The sequence below is a fragment of the Oenanthe melanoleuca genome, chromosome 1A, assembly GCF_029582105.1.
Source record: "Oenanthe melanoleuca isolate GR-GAL-2019-014 chromosome 1A, OMel1.0, whole genome shotgun sequence".
NCBI lineage: Eukaryota > Metazoa > Chordata > Aves > Passeriformes > Muscicapidae > Oenanthe > Oenanthe melanoleuca.
In genome coordinates, this window is record NC_079334.1 from 56735137 (window position 1) to 56750895 (window position 15759).

Consider the following 15759-nt stretch of genomic DNA (forward strand, 5'->3'; position numbering starts at 1 on the left):
AGAGCACACCCTGCTCTGAGCCAGTGCCAGCTGAGTCCCACTGTGGGCAGGCTCAGTGTCAGCCAAGGCAGTGGGAGAGGTGACCCTGAGCTCCACTGAACAGGGATGGTGCTGAGAGCCAGGGAGCTCAAACCTCCACACCAATAAATGGAACAACTTCCCAAGAGCTTCTCCCTCTCCAGCCTCCCTGGGTGTGGGTTTGCAGCTGGGATAAGGGAAGCCTGCAATAGACTCAGCAAAAGGTGGGAAAGCTTTAGCACTGGGAGCCTGCACTTTACCCAGGCCAGAGAGGAGCAGCAAAAAACAAGGCCTCACACATGGTGAGGTGCTTAGCAGGACTACAGAACCCTGTACAAATCAACAATGGAATGCACCATGCATGAAGGGCAATAGCTGTGTTGAGGAGCATGGTTGAGCCTTGGAGGGATGGTGCAAAATCCCTGGTACTGGTCAGAGGGACTCCTCATCAAACAGGGCTGCTGATGTTCTCCTTGGGGACTGGAGCCCAGCAACTCTGTGCTGCTGGGAGCCACCAGCCATGGAGAGGAATGGATCCTGTTTCCCTGCTGAGCAGACTGCCCACTAACTTTCCCAAAGGCTTTCATGGTCTCAGTCCAGAGAGGAAGGCTTAGCACAGAGCAAGATCTAGGATGTCCCTTAATTTCTTCTTGTCTGGGGACCACATTTATACTCAAGCACGTATGTTTGCTGCCCCAAAAGCACCATGAGCTCAGCAAATCGTAGCCTCAAAGAAGTGTTTAGGTTGGAAAAGATCTCTAGGATCATTGAGTCCAACTGCTGACTCAGCACCCCTAAGTCCACCACTAAACCATGTCCCTAAGTGCCGTGTCTGTGTTTTTAAATAGCTCCAGCAATGGTGAATCAACCACTTTGCTGGGCAGCCAGAGCTTAACAACCCTTTTGGTGAAGAAACTTTTTCCTAATATCCAATTTAACCCTCTTCTGGCACAACTTAAGGTGATGTCCTCTCATCTTTTCACTTGTTACTTGGGAGAAGAGACCAATACCTACCTTGGTACAACCTCCTTTCTGGTGGTTGTAGAGAGTGACAAGGTCTCCCCAGAGCCTCCTTTTCTCCAGGCTGAACACCCCCAGCTCCCTGAGCTGCTTCTCATCAGACTTGTGCTTTAGAACAAATGAACCAGTCCTTGCTAGTAAGAACTTCTCAGAGGGAGATCCCAAGCCCCACCAACCAAGTGCTCCCTTAGGCAGTTTTATCTCCTCCAAACATTGCTAACTGCATACTCCAGTCACCTTCCAGCATCCACTGGACTCAGTGTGAAAGCTGTGAGAGAGTCCTGTGCCTCTCTCACAGTAGCTACTTATGTTTGGTCATCCCAAATAATAATGCTTCCTTAAAAAAATCAGCCCATCTAAGACAAATGTCATGTGTTTCCCTGGTCTTCAAACTTTACTCCAGTCTCAGACCACAAAACCATTCACCTTCTCTCTTTATGCCCCAGCAACTCTTCTGTGGATCACCTCTGGGTACCAGCAGGGAGGGCAGATAACCCCTCAACACCACCCTGCAGTGTCTGCTTGTGGAAAATGGGGAATTTAATTAAAAACCACAAGCTGCACTGGGCAGGCAGTGGGTGTGAACCTCCAGAGAGGAGAACAGCCCAGGCAGGTGACACACACCAGTCCCAGCTGGTGACACTTTGTGCCTTGTACAAAGTGTGATAGGCAAAGGACTCATCAGCCCAGCCCTTAGGGAGTCACCAGAGAGAGGTGGAGTCAAATTCCTGCTGGCAGGAGCGAAATGCAGCTTCTTGGACTGTGGTCTGTGCTCTCCCAGGGGGAACAGTGAGACTGCAGCTCCTGCAGTAGCAGCAGCAGCAGAAAATATTTGCCACTTGGTTCCTTGGGCATTCCTTATGAAGACCTGAAATTAGATATTTTTCTTCATGTTGGACGCAGAGATTTTTGTTTCTGCTCTTATTTGTTCACCATTAAAAGGAAAACAAAAATTAAAAAAAGAAAAGAAATAGGAAAATATAAGCTTTGTTTGGGATCACATTGTTTGAGTTTTTTAGGGATTTTTTAAAATTTTGGCCACTGCCCCATAAATCAATTTTCCCTATAGGCTCTATATGCTCCTGAGGGCTATGCATCAGCACCCACCCATCACCTGGATAATGAGATCAACTGCTTAATTTAATCAAATTGACAGAAACATGTTCAGACATAATGGGAAGAGGCTCTGTATGAGGATACATTCCCAGCCTCTTTCCTGCTCGGTTCCCGCTGCAATCCACTGCTCCAGTTGTAATTCTGTAGCTCGTCCCCACACCCGCCTTGCACTTCCTCTCAGCTTCTCACCAGCCATTTTTTCCTGGGTTTCTTTCCTTCTCCCTGGGAGCCTAGGAGGCTTTAGCAGCCTGCCCAGCTCCACCTCCTTTTCTGCTTGCTGCTTGCTCTCCCTCCTCCCCCTCATCTCCAGGCTTCTCAAAAGCTCAAGGCTTCTGCTTCCAGTATTTTGATTTCCTTTTCTTCCTCTTACCAGCTTCTCTCTCCATTGGGCATTAAAGCAGCCCCTCCACCTCTTTTTTTAAGAGCAAGAGTTGTTTTTTCATTTTTCCCTACTTCTCCCCCACCTTCAACTGCCAAGTGTATCCTTTGCTCAATGAGATTTTCTTCCTGTTTTTTCCTTTGTCTTCTTCTTTGGTGGAGGTGCAACCGTGCTTCCCTTTTATTTCTGCTTATTTACATTCTTTCCTCCAGTTAAAATTATCACATTTGCACCAAATTTGAAATTTGTGATTTTCCTTGCTCTCTTCTCCTGCAAGGTCCACTGATATCTCAAAAATCAATTCATATTTTTTCTCCTTCCCGTTTTCTTCGTGTCTGTTAAAATTACTCTAAAATTTTTGTCATTGCCACTTTTAACCAGGATTTTATTTCTGGCTCCTCCACCGCCTTGTCTGTGCTCAAACAAAGGCCCTTCCATGATTGCAGTAATACTTCTGTAAATTCCTGGTAATTATCCTGTTTACTCATCCTTGTTGCTCAGGCAGTGTTTCCTTCTTGCTTAGAATAATTGTACATGTACATCTTCCTCCCCAGTCGCTCATCTCCTGTCTTTGACCACAGTTCTCCCCACTCAAAATCCTGCCCTGGATTTGCCTTTCATGCCATGATCATAGCTGCTGTCCTTGTCTGCAGAGCAGCCTCCACTGCTCTGTGCTGCAGCTGCCTGCCAAAGCCTCAGCCCTGGCACAGAGCTGTGCTCAGGGGTCCAAAGATCCCTTTTTGGTATTACAATGCACTTGTAGACAGCCTAGCATAAACACAGGGAAAACTCTGTTTACATTTTCAGAGAGAGATGTATAGTGAAATCTCTCTTTTATCATACCACCTTCTCTTCCATATGTAAATTCAGATAAAAGCAGTTTACAGGTTCTTAATTAACACAGAGGTTGAATTTTTTGTAGTTTTCTCTTTAGGAATTCAGCTGGAAGATAAATCTTCAGATATCAGAAAGGGAGTGTTAGTTTATATCTCACATCCTTTTATAAACATGGGTTTCACACTGCTTCCTCCAGCTCTCCCAGAGCAGGATACAACACACAGGCTCTGTAACACCAGCAGCCTTAAAGGAGAGCCTGGCTGTTTTTAACCTTGGATACAGAGTCAGATGTGCTGCACAGGAGGCAGGGATGGGCAGCAGCTCCTCCACTGCTGCAGGGGGGGCTCCTTCCCTCCTGTGGAGGTGCTTTGGCCTTGTCCTGCATCCTTGGGGACCACAGGTTGAGGAGCAAAGAACTGGTCTTGTACAGCCACAGTATCTGGATCCTTCAAGGAGAGTGAGTTGGCAAATCCACAGCCCAGGCTCCCCAAGGGCTCTGGGGAAAACTGGGGACAAAAGCTCCTTAGCTGCCATACAGTCTTGTGAAGAGAAGGAAAAACTAGGAATTATCTAACTTGGAAACACCAAAGCAGAGACAATTTTTTTATCTTCCACTAGTAGTAGATGCACCCAGATACAATGCTTCAAGAAGCTGCCACCTCTGAGAGCCTTGGAAATACTAGCAGTAATTAAAAATGTATTTCAACTGTGTCTGCAATTTATAGCTGAATAGCTTCTGAAATGTGGAATGAACAATAATAAATGCAGGTTTCCCTGCAGGGAAAAGGTCTCTTCATCAAGGGATGATGAGCACATTTGATGTTTCATATTCCTTCTTTTAAAATGCCCAGTTGGGAAATTTGCCCAAATTGCAATGTAAAACTAAAACAGTTCATCCACTTCAGGTAGAATTAATCTAAAAAAGTACTTGAGTATGAGAATAAAATCTAATTTGGAACAAATATATCTCTCTAATCTTTACAGTAATTATAAAGAATGAAAATAGATGGTAATTAATCTTAATAGTTTAGCTGCAAAAACAGAATAATTACATATCAGAATTTTCAAATATGCATTTTGGAAGCTTATGCATGTAGTTACAAAAGTACCACTATCCTTGAGACACAGACTATCCCCTCCTCCCTTAGAGCTGCCCAAATACTCCATGTGCCTGGCACCCACTTAACCAGGGTGCAGTGCTTTTATCTCGACTGGAACAATGGATCAGTGCTCTTCCAGGGACCTCTTACAACACTGAGGTCTTGATAACTCCCAAAATTCTCAATTTCCCAGCCTCTCTTTATGCTTTTTACTACCACTCCAGGATAGAAAACGAAGCCTGCTGACATCCTGTGTGAAGGAAACACACTGCTGATCAACACATGGAGAAAGACAAGAGCTACACAGGTGCTTAAGGCAGCCTCTTGGGGTTTCAGTTATGCTGTATCACTGGAAGTTAAAAAATATAATAAATTTAAGAAGCAAAAATAACCAAAAATCATGCAAATCTAATCTCAAGTGAAATGCAAACCAGTATTAGATTTTTTGCATTTAAATTAAGAGGAGGCATCCCACTCCCCTAGAATGAATCTTGCATTTGAAAATATTGCTGGAACACCTGCCTTGTGGCACAGGCACCAGAGCCCACAAAACACTGCTGACATCCAACAGCAAGCAGACACACTGGAGCTGTAAAACCAAAAGCCACAGCCCTAATGAGGCAGAGGAAGTGAGCACAAAGAAGAAAGGCATCACCAGCATCCCAGACTCCTGCAATGCTGAACAATGCTGTCTTTGTTAGGAGTGGCTGCTTTATCCCTCCTTCCACTGAATTCAGAGGGATTCTCAGTAGGAGAAGAACAGAGTTCTGTGCAGAGCAGAACCAAAATCATCTTCCTTCTTGCCCAGAGACCTCTGCTGTGCTGTGGTTAAGATAACAATTAGAACCTGAAGACAATGAAATACTTGCAAAATGTGCACAAATCTAGCTCTTGTCTCTAGAAGCAGACAATTTGCTTATGCAGAAGCACAGTACACAAGGTGAAAAAAAATCCAAACAAACCCAAATCCTGAAAATCTTGTGCTTGATTTAAAACATATAAAAACTAGAATTGCCTTTTCTTTTAAGAGGTTGGAAATCACATGCTCCATGGTTCTAAAGGTTAGGCATGCACTTTCCCTTCCCCTCTTTCAATGAAAATTGAGTCTCATATCTATAATGATACAGCTCTTGGTGCTACACTGTGAAAAAAAATACTTTGAGGTGCAAGGTGGTATCATCAGAAGTAGCAACATGACAATCATCCACACAGGTCTGCTCACTGAAGTTGTTATGTGGTTCACCAAAAATGCTGAACATCATTATTTCCTTGGATGACCAGAGTTCCTTGTGAGACTTCAAGGAAAGTCTCCCTCTCTCACCAGTCCCTTGCCACAATGTGGAGTTTGTCAGTGTATCACAATTTGAGTTTTGAGTTTCTGTGCTGAGCCAGTATTAAAAAAAATAACCCTCTATTTTTACTAAAATGAGTAAGAATTTTGCCTGGAATGAAATGCAGGGCCTATTTCCAAGAATTGCACTCTTTTCCAGAAAGAGGAAAAGGCTGATAAGGACTTGCTCCATGGAGTCTTATCCTTTGCACATCCAATGAAAAGATTAAATGCTGAAAATACTTCATATTAGAGCCAAAATTTGTGTCAGGTATTTGTTGCCAGGAATACTCAGACTGAGTGCATCCCTTTTATTGTTCTTGGCACAAAGGTCACTTCCATTCTATTGCTGTTGTTATTTCAGCAGTCTGAAACAAGACATAAAGTAATACCAGGTCTATCTCTATGTTAATTTCCCAGCAATGCTGTTGCCATAGCAAGGTTAGACATGGATTTCAGTGGGCACACACAAATTGAAACCTATTGGCTTTTGAAGTCAGTTCAGCGTGTTTACAAGGGCTGTCTGCCTTCTGGATTCCTTGCAAATTTCAGGAATTTCACAATCTCATTTTTCTGTATAATCAGTGTTTTTCTGATTGTATAAGAAAATAAGATATTAATTCACTACTTACTTTCTAAGAAAGAAACAAGAGTGAAAATGATGATGCTTAACATCTTGTTTAATGTTTAAAAAAAATCCAAAATCTGATTTTTTACCCACTTGTAGCATTGATTTCTTAAAACAGTATTTTTGACTAGGTACACCATGAATTGTAATTAAGATATTTGATTAAGGAGGTGCTACAGTCACCACAAATCAAATCTGTCTTTATGCACACACACATATACCTCTATAGCTATTCATCATCAACTATTTGAGTCAAAACATTTCACACATTACAAGGATTCTACAACATGTTTTGTTTTTGTGCTGATATGTGAAACATATACTGAAGTTTTTTAGGCTCTCATTATGTAAAAAATTGCTGTCTTTTCAAGTTTAGAAGTTTTTAAAGAGGACTTTTATCCAACTTAAATGCTTTAAAATTAAAAGTTGAAAATATCAAAATAGCAAATGGAAGAATATATATGGTTAGATTTTAGATGATTGTACACTTCAAAAATAAAATCTTGACAAGCTCCTAAAACACTTTTAGGCAATGTATAGAATTTCAACTATAGCAGACTGTGAACATCTTAATGAAAAAATATTTACTAAATGGTGTTGGGGTTTGTACTCTCTAGTTCATAAACCAAGAAATTCATTCTTGTTCAACCTTGTGTCCAAGCCTCCCACTGCATAATGATTCATTTTCTCTGAAGTTAAGAAAACAGAAAAATTATCTCATGAACAAAACCAAACAAATTCTGAAGATAAATCCTATTTCTTTGGAACTTAAGTCTGCAGAGAAAGAGCACTCTCAATTAGAGGTGAGTGGGAGAGCAATGGCTGGTCCCTTCTTCTCCAAGGTTTATGGAGGATATAAACATGGACATGCCATAAATTGAACAAGGTGAGTTTTCACTCCCAGTTTCTGTCATTTTTTCCTTTTAGATTGGAAACCCTTTTCTTGTCTTGCTAAGGGATTCCTGAAATGCAGATCACACCACTGTCTGAGTGCCAAATACAATACTGTCTCATAGGATTATCATCACTGGAGCCTGCCTTTCACCACCCTGAGCACTGGTACATACTGTACTGTTGTGGTCGTCTTCCCTTGGATTGTTTTCCCTTGTTCCAAGTTATTGCATCCAAAACCATACTCTTGAAGGGCAGATTTGGCTTTGTCATATCTACTAATGATTTCCCAGTAAGGCATTGCACAGAGGGCCAGTGACCAAGGACACCTTTTCTTCAGTGCTGAGGAATTTGGCCTCGAGCAGAGGGAGATGATGTGCAGCAGCAGTGGGGATCAGACCACAGAGATGGACAAGGACTGTGAATCAAAACAGAAAAGAATTCTTTGACACCACCATTGCATAAATCCATTATGTCTCTCTTTTGTTTAAACTGTCTGAGAAGTATAGTCAAGTGTTTGGGTGACAAATGATGGGGAAGTACTGCTGCAGCCCTGAACCCTTCCCCACCCCCTCCTTGTCACACCCCCAGACCTCAGAGCTTGTGCAGTGACCACAGTGGCTTCCCCATGTTTAGCTCAGAGACATAATGAGCACTCAATCAGGTGAACATCTCAAGCCTCTTTCCTGAGCCACTGCCACCCCTGACACTGTCACTGGTGTGCAGACAGAAGCCAGCACAACTCTCTGAGAGCCCCGAAGTTCATGGCAAGTGTGGAAAAGGCACGAACAGCACAGTATAAGCATGTAAGAAACTGGGCAACTTCAGACTGACAGCCAAGGAGGAGGCAAGAGCAATGAATCATTCAGTGATACATCTTTTGAAGAACAGTCTTTAGGAGCGTGGCAACACCCAGAAAACCTCCTGAACAAGTGTTGCCTTGGCTGGAAGGACTCTGGCAACTGAAGAACTCAAGAGACCTAGGTACACAAGTGTCAAATATTGTGGAAACAGACCCACAGGCTACATTCTATTTTCTTTCAGAATCTTTGGAAAGACAGCTCACCAAAACTGCAGTTGTACAAAATTAAAAACACCAAAATGTGTGTATGGTACTGAACAGGATTTTGGGAAAAAAGAATAGGACATGGGATGTGCTGTCTGTATTGCATTATGCATCCTACCACCATTGTCCAGATGGGGGGCAGACTAGAGGAAAACATATATCCCAACAGATGTTACTAAAATCCCAGACAATGTAACAGCCTGGAAAAAAGCCTGGGATAAGAAGAAAGCTGTTTTTCTGGGAATGCTTTGTCACCCCAGTACAAACATGTTGGTTTGGGAAAATAAACAAAGGAATAGATTTAAGGTGAAACCAAAGGGGACTGGAATTGGCAGCTTAAACCAGGAGGGGCTTTGGAGTGGCCATCACCACATCACCATCTGTGGAGCAGAGAGGGGTGCTGAGAGACAGCCCAACCTTAATGCAAATTCTTTATGCAAATTTGCTCTGTGCAAGGCAAGCAGAGCAATGACTGAACTGGAGCCTCCAGCTAAGAAGAAACAATCCCAAGTGAGAGAACTGGAGCCTCCAGCTAAGAAGAAAGAATCCCAAGTGAGAGATACTAAATCACCAAATATGTGCCTTGTTGTAAAGGGTTTGGGATTTAGAGTCACATTTACTGAATAATTTTGCTTCCAGTCTTGAAGCCAGATGCCATAACTTCAGCTGATGCTATTCTGAGGTCAGCAAAGATTCAAAACATCTAAGCCTGCTCTGGCAAGAAGCAATTTATCCTGTAAAGCTGTGTGTCCATGTCATGAGGTCCATCATGTTTGCTTGTCAAGACTAGAGTGGGAGCATATTTGGTCAAGTTCAGAGGGGAAAATCCTTCAGGCATTCTGCACCCAGAACACTTCCTGATATGAACAGACAGCAGAGGCAAATGGCAATGGAGAGCTGGGCAAATCTCTGAGCACCTCATCAGGCTGCCTCTGAGTCCTCACAGGATTTTTGTAGAAATGTTTTGCACCCTCTGCACAAGACTGAGATGACCAAAAGTTCATATCCAGCGTATGGATCTATATGGATATTTTATGTATGAGTGCAAATTTTTGGCAACTAAACTGAATATATCCACAGCTCCCAGTAGCTAACTTTGTAGGTTGAAATGGGAATTATGTCACTGCTATGTTTCAAAGTCCTGCTTTAGGTAAAGTTCTCCAGCTCAGAAACTAAGTGCTCAGAAACTAAGTGAATTCCAACAAAACTTCCAGTTTATTAGAAGCTATACCTAAGCAACAGGGCTTCAGTTTTCTTGTAGGAGTTGTTATGGCAGGCAAGAACTAAAATGTCTTTGGGAAGCCACACATGAGCATATGATCTGCTCATAACACAGCCTTCCAGCTGTTCTCACATCATATTAGATGGTGGGTTTTGGTCTTTCTGGTCTATGAACTATGAATGGGTTAAAGCTTTCTCACAAGATGCTCTATACCCAGTGCTTTATGGATACAAGCCCAGAGGGGTATGAGTCCTGACAAAATACTTGCTTATTCTGACAGAGGCAGAAAAACAACAAAAAAAAGATGGACAGAAAAAGCAAAAATTGTTGGTCTTTGCTTCTGATAGTTATATCCACAGACCATATAAGTATATTCAAAGGTATTTGATTTATCACAGAATTGTACTCATTTGGTTATTTGTTCTGCTGCTCAGTGCTTTTCTCTTGAGAGTATCTCTCTAGAATCTGTCCCTAGAAAACAGTGAGCTATTTTTATCTCTGAGCTAGAAAAAATCATTCTGCTGGGGGAAAATGAGGATGGCTGAGAGGCCACTTAACAGAAGGCAGGAGAGATGGGGCTCGAATTGCATATTTGGACAGGCTGTGAGCTCTGCTGTGTTTACAGGTACCAGCATGGGGAAATCTGGTTTATGGCAGGTGTCTTGAAAACCCTCAGCACCAGAGGCTGCTGGGGGGATAATTCACTGGCTGTGCTGTGGTCTGCAAAGGCAGCAAAGGGGAGACTGACCTGTGCAGGAATGTAAAAGACACTGGGGCTTCCCAAGCAAACAAGAAATGCTATTTTATCCCTTCCCATTCTTTGAAAGCTCAGAAATTAGACTAGCAGAAAATGGTTGCCACTAGTAACAAGGTGTTTTAACATGCTGGTGGTTTCAATAGCAGTGAGAGCTGTTGAGCACAGTTTTATGGGGACATATATTCTGTCTGGAATAGAGCCACAGCCTTAGCAGCAGCTCTGTGGGATTTGGAAAGACAAAAGGAAAGCCCATGCCCTTAGTCACTTTGTGAGACAATTTACATTTACCACCTCCTCCCCTACTGTGAACTCCATCAGGAAGGAAGGAAGGAAGGAAGGAAGGAAGGAAGGAAGGAAGGAAGGAAGGAAGGAAGGAAGGAAGGAAGGAAGGAAGGAAGGAAGGAAGGAATGGGTGATTGGTGAAGGAATGGTGCTGCAGTCACTCACAGAGGTCCAGCACCAGAGCTGATCATCAGCACACACCTGGGGCTGGAAGCTGGTCCACTAATGTTGTTCCCCTGATTCCAGCTGGGCTGGGGAAGAGGATCAAAGACATGTCCCTTGATATGTCCTTGCATGGCTCTTCAGTGAAGGTCAGGGGCCCCAAAGGAGTGACAGAAGTGTGCCCCTCCAAACTCCCCAGGTGCTAAACAGGCAGGATGCTTTGCTCTCACCAAGGATTGGTTTGAGCTGTCTGCATTGGAGCCACTTGAGCCATGCCAAACCCAGGAATTTGTTGGATCTTCAAGAGCAAGGCCATGACCTTCCCAGTTCAATGAGGCACCATTCAGCAGCTGGAAGCCTCCTGGTACTGCCACGGGGTTATGTTGCTTCTGGGCACGCTGACAGCCCTCTTGAAGCACAGCTGATGGGTTGCATCAGTTTCTCAGTTGCAAACCCTGGTCTTCTGGGATGTTGATGTCCTCAGAAGTGAACAGTTGGAAAGGGAAAAAAATACAGAACTATAAAGGCTGGGGAAAGCAGGAGAAGTCAGGGTTTCCATGAAAGATTATTTAGGTGAATGACAAGGAACAAAACAGTCACAAAGAACTGAGGTCTGGCAGTTGCAAGGAAATCTGAAAATGCAGCAGGTCCCTCTTACAGCAGGAGTCACATTTGGGATGGTGCAGTATTAATAACCACATGCTGAAGTAGGTCACTACATCAACAGCAGTTCTTGCCTTTGGGTCCAACTCTGCTATTTGCACTGGCACAAGGAGCAGGCACCAGTGAGTAAGAAGTGCAACACATTGTCAAACCTGTCACACCCTCATCTCCAAGATCAGCCAGCCCTTTCTCTGGCTCTGCCTGCACTGTTCATCTGTTCTGGTTCTGAGTTTGTGCTCAAGCCCAGCATCCTCGACCACCCGTGCTGCTTTGTGAATGCTGGACTCCAGACCTGCCTGGAGTGGTGAAAACTTAAATACTTGCATTATGCTATCAATGCTTCCAAATTTTCCTTTACATAGTCTAGACAGACTGACATCAGCTGGATTGAATTAAAGTGGTCCACCATGAGATGTCCTGAAACTTGGTCTTCCTAAGCACAGCCCAGACCATTTATGTCTAAACTGCAGCTACCAAGATGAAAAAAAATGGATGGCTAATATGATTGAAACTGTTTAACATGTCCTCAAATTCATGTTACAGCTAGCCCCAAAATAATCATTGGTGTGTGTGATGGAATTTCTGTGCACAAGAAGCCTAGAGCCAGAAATGAGATGCATTCTGGGCTCTGCAAACCCATATACTCCAGAATGAATTTTCATAAGCATTCCCAACTTTCATGGGAGGAGTAGAAGACTGCTTTATTACCAAAGTTCTTCTGCATTTCCCCACAAGTTCCAACACCTGAGGAATCCTGATCTGACCTCATTTCAATTGTTCAAAACTGTGCATAGAAAAAGGCAAATTGTGTCTCCCTGGATTGTTCCAGTACCCTCTTTCTCTCCTATAGCCTTGCTCCTCATCAAAAAAAACAAAAACAAAGCAACCAAACCACACACCCATTCTCAAGCCCTATAACCATGTCAATGAATCCTCTAATATAGATGTTTTTACACATGCAGCAACTCCCTTCTGCTCATATAATTCTATTCTGGGAAGCTGTCTAGCTTTCATCTTCATGGGCAGGGTTTGCCAGTTGCAGTTCTAACAGGAACCCCCTTTAAGTGGAAACAAGCTCTGAGGTTCAGCTCCCATAGCAGCAAAAAGCTGCTTCCCTGCATGACTCTCTCATCTCCTGGGGTGCCTGCTGCCCAGACAGATTCCAGACAGCTGTCTCCAGCCTGCTGCTCCTGTTCACAGGCAGGGTCTGGCTCTCTCCCAAGCCTTGTCTTCTCTGACCCACGACTGCCAACTCTGGGATTTTATTGCCAGGATCATGGTATTTGTTGTTTTTCTTACTGTCCCCGTTCCTAGAATGAGAATTATTTGTCATTCAAAATTAAAATGAGATTCTGTTCTTCCTGAAGGCTAAGAAAATCTTGAAAAGCATGATATTTTGTGACTTGCAAAAGTTGCAGGTATATATATACTTAATTTTTAAATATTTTGATTTTTTCTAAGCCTACCTTGTGATGGTGAAAAGTGAGCAAAGAAATTTACACAATAATTAGCAACACTGCATTTTGGTAAGGCACGAGCTGCAGTTGTAGTGGTATTTTACATTCTGTGCCCAAGAAAAAGTCCTACACAATGTAGGAGGGGAACAGCCTTGTAGACCTGGGTTTCAGCCACCTTCTCTCAGGAAAGAAGTGCCTTGGGAGAGGAAGAATGCTAAGCATCAGCAGGGAGGACACAGCATTCCTAATACCCTGTCATGTGTGCCAGTGTTGTGTCCAACACAAGGACCCTCCTGCCCAGGCAGTGCCAAGCTGACCTGTTCACATTTCATGATCCCTTTAGGTAGCTACTTACACACCCCTGCACTAGACACTAATAGCAAAAAAACCAGGGAGATAATAATTTAAAATAAATTATTTCCAGTGCTCATTGATATACTGTTCTGCATTTTAAAAAACCTAGTTACTCAAATAATGAAGAAAAAGGTCTAAGTGGCTTTCACCTCCACTATCTTTTCTACCTTTGCCAAAAATGGAAGCTTTCAAACATTCAGTTTAATGGAAGACTGTTTACAAAAATAAAAGACACGTTTATAAAAATGTCAACAAAATAAATCATGCAGAAAACAACAGGCTGCTTTGTGCTTTTCTTTTAAATGGGACATTTTTCAAAATTCCATGAGATTTTGTTTCATTCAAATTGTTTCAAGTCCATGATTCTGGCAATTATGATTTTTTTTTTAATAGGAAAGGGATTTTTACATACAGTGGTAATATGGAAGAGGAAGATGGATGTGAGTACATAGACTATATAGGTGTTAAGCAAAATCAGAAGGATACAAACACCAGGGGATTATTAAGTCACCTGGTATGATAGAAAGGTTTCCATTAGATACTGGACAATGAATTGAAATTTATCTGCAGACAGAGGTAATATGTGCACATTTGTTACACAGAAGATCATTATTTATTGCTAATAAATGAGCACATTTGATGTATCTAGTCAGTATTCAAATACTTAATATGTTTTAAGAGCACCTAGGGTATAGTCTTAGTAGCACAACTCACAGCACTCAGGAATTCTGTCAAATTACATGGAGCTGCAGTGAAAGGCTGGATCATAAAACAAAGACAGTAGTAAAGTAGATGGAACAATCTAAAAAAATTAAAATTGACAAAAATTTCTGCCACTTTCTCCTCTACATCTTTCCACTTGTCCAGAAATAAATATTGGGGTGTTTCTGTTCAGCATCATTAATTTTATCATACAAGATGAGAGGATAAAAAGCTCCAAATGACATTATGGTCACAATGTACAGATTGTATGTTATCAAAGATTAGCACCTTCCTTTTTTCATTTTGGATTCCATAGATTTATAGAATTGATTGTGTTGGAATGGACCTTAAAAAATCATCTAGTTCCAATCCCCCTGCCGTGGACAGGAACATCTTTCACTAGACCAGGTAGCTCAGAGCTCCATCCAACCTGTCATTGACCACAGCTCTGGGCTGCATCCATCTGGCCAGTTCCTTATTCACAACAGCCCACCCCTTCAAATTCACATCCCTCCAATTGACAGATCAGTCATGTGGGACTGTGTTGAAGGTATTACAGAATTCCAGGCAAATGGCATTGGTTGGTCTTCCCATGACCATTGCAGTCACTCCACCATAGCAGTCATCAGATTATCAGGTGTGATTTGCCCTTAGTGATCTCTCAGATCACCTCTCTGTCTTGCATGTGCCTTAACACTGCTTCCACAAGGATCTGCTGTGTCCTTTCCAGGCACAGAGGAGAGGCTCACCTGTCCACAGTTCCCTGGGTCTTCCTTTCTCCCCTTTCTAAAAATAGGAGTAATATTTCCTTTTTCCCAGTCTCCAAGAACTGACTGCTATGACTTTTCAAATATGACAGAGAGTGCCTTGGCAATGACATCAGCCAATGACATCCCTTAGGATCCTGGGATACATTTAAATGCAGGAAAATTTGCCCCAGTATTGTTTCTAATTAATTCTCTCCCTATTCCTTCTCTTTTTATGAGTATTTAGGATGTCTTTAAAGGACCACTTTTCAAAACATCTTTTATCTGTGCTTGCTCATGGAGGATGTTGCTTGACAAAGTTAAATTCTGTAAGTCCCTTCCAACCTGAGTTATTTTGTGTTCCACAGGCATAACTTCCTGAGCAACTGATATATCTTTGAGGAAAAAATAGTGTGGGCAGCTCTTAAAAGATTTAACTTTAATTTCTTGAAAGATCTAGGAATGAAAAGAAAAGCTGGCTATTCCTTAGTATATTCTAAGCCACAAAGTACTGAGAATTGCTATGAAAAACCACACCTGACATTTACAACCACATTAAAGCCCACTCATAATCAGCAATGAAGTGTTTCTGTACACTCACAGGATAAGGTACTCTGTGTTTTTTCCTGGGAGAAGTACTTAACTGGAAGGCATTTTGTGAGTGAGCTGTGTGACCCTTCCTTCTGAAGGCCACTCAACAGCAGGAGGAATTGCACTTCAGTATTTCTCCTAAAAAAAAAAAAAATTTAAGATTTTCTGCCTCTGGTTGCTTCTTCTCTCAAACTGTCGCTTCAAAAGAAAAATCAGGTACCCATTCTTCTGGAAGAGCTGAATTCCCCTCACAACCTCCCAAGACTGCAAGTGCTAAGTGGAGATTATACCACAATTTTTAATATTAGTGGATTTACCACGAGGCAGAAGTCTACAGAAAGCTTACTGGAAAGGGGTTTCTGGATGGGATAACCATTAGAAAGTACACAAGGTAGATTCTGGGAGGGGTTTTTAGAATGTATGTAGGACATTTTCAGA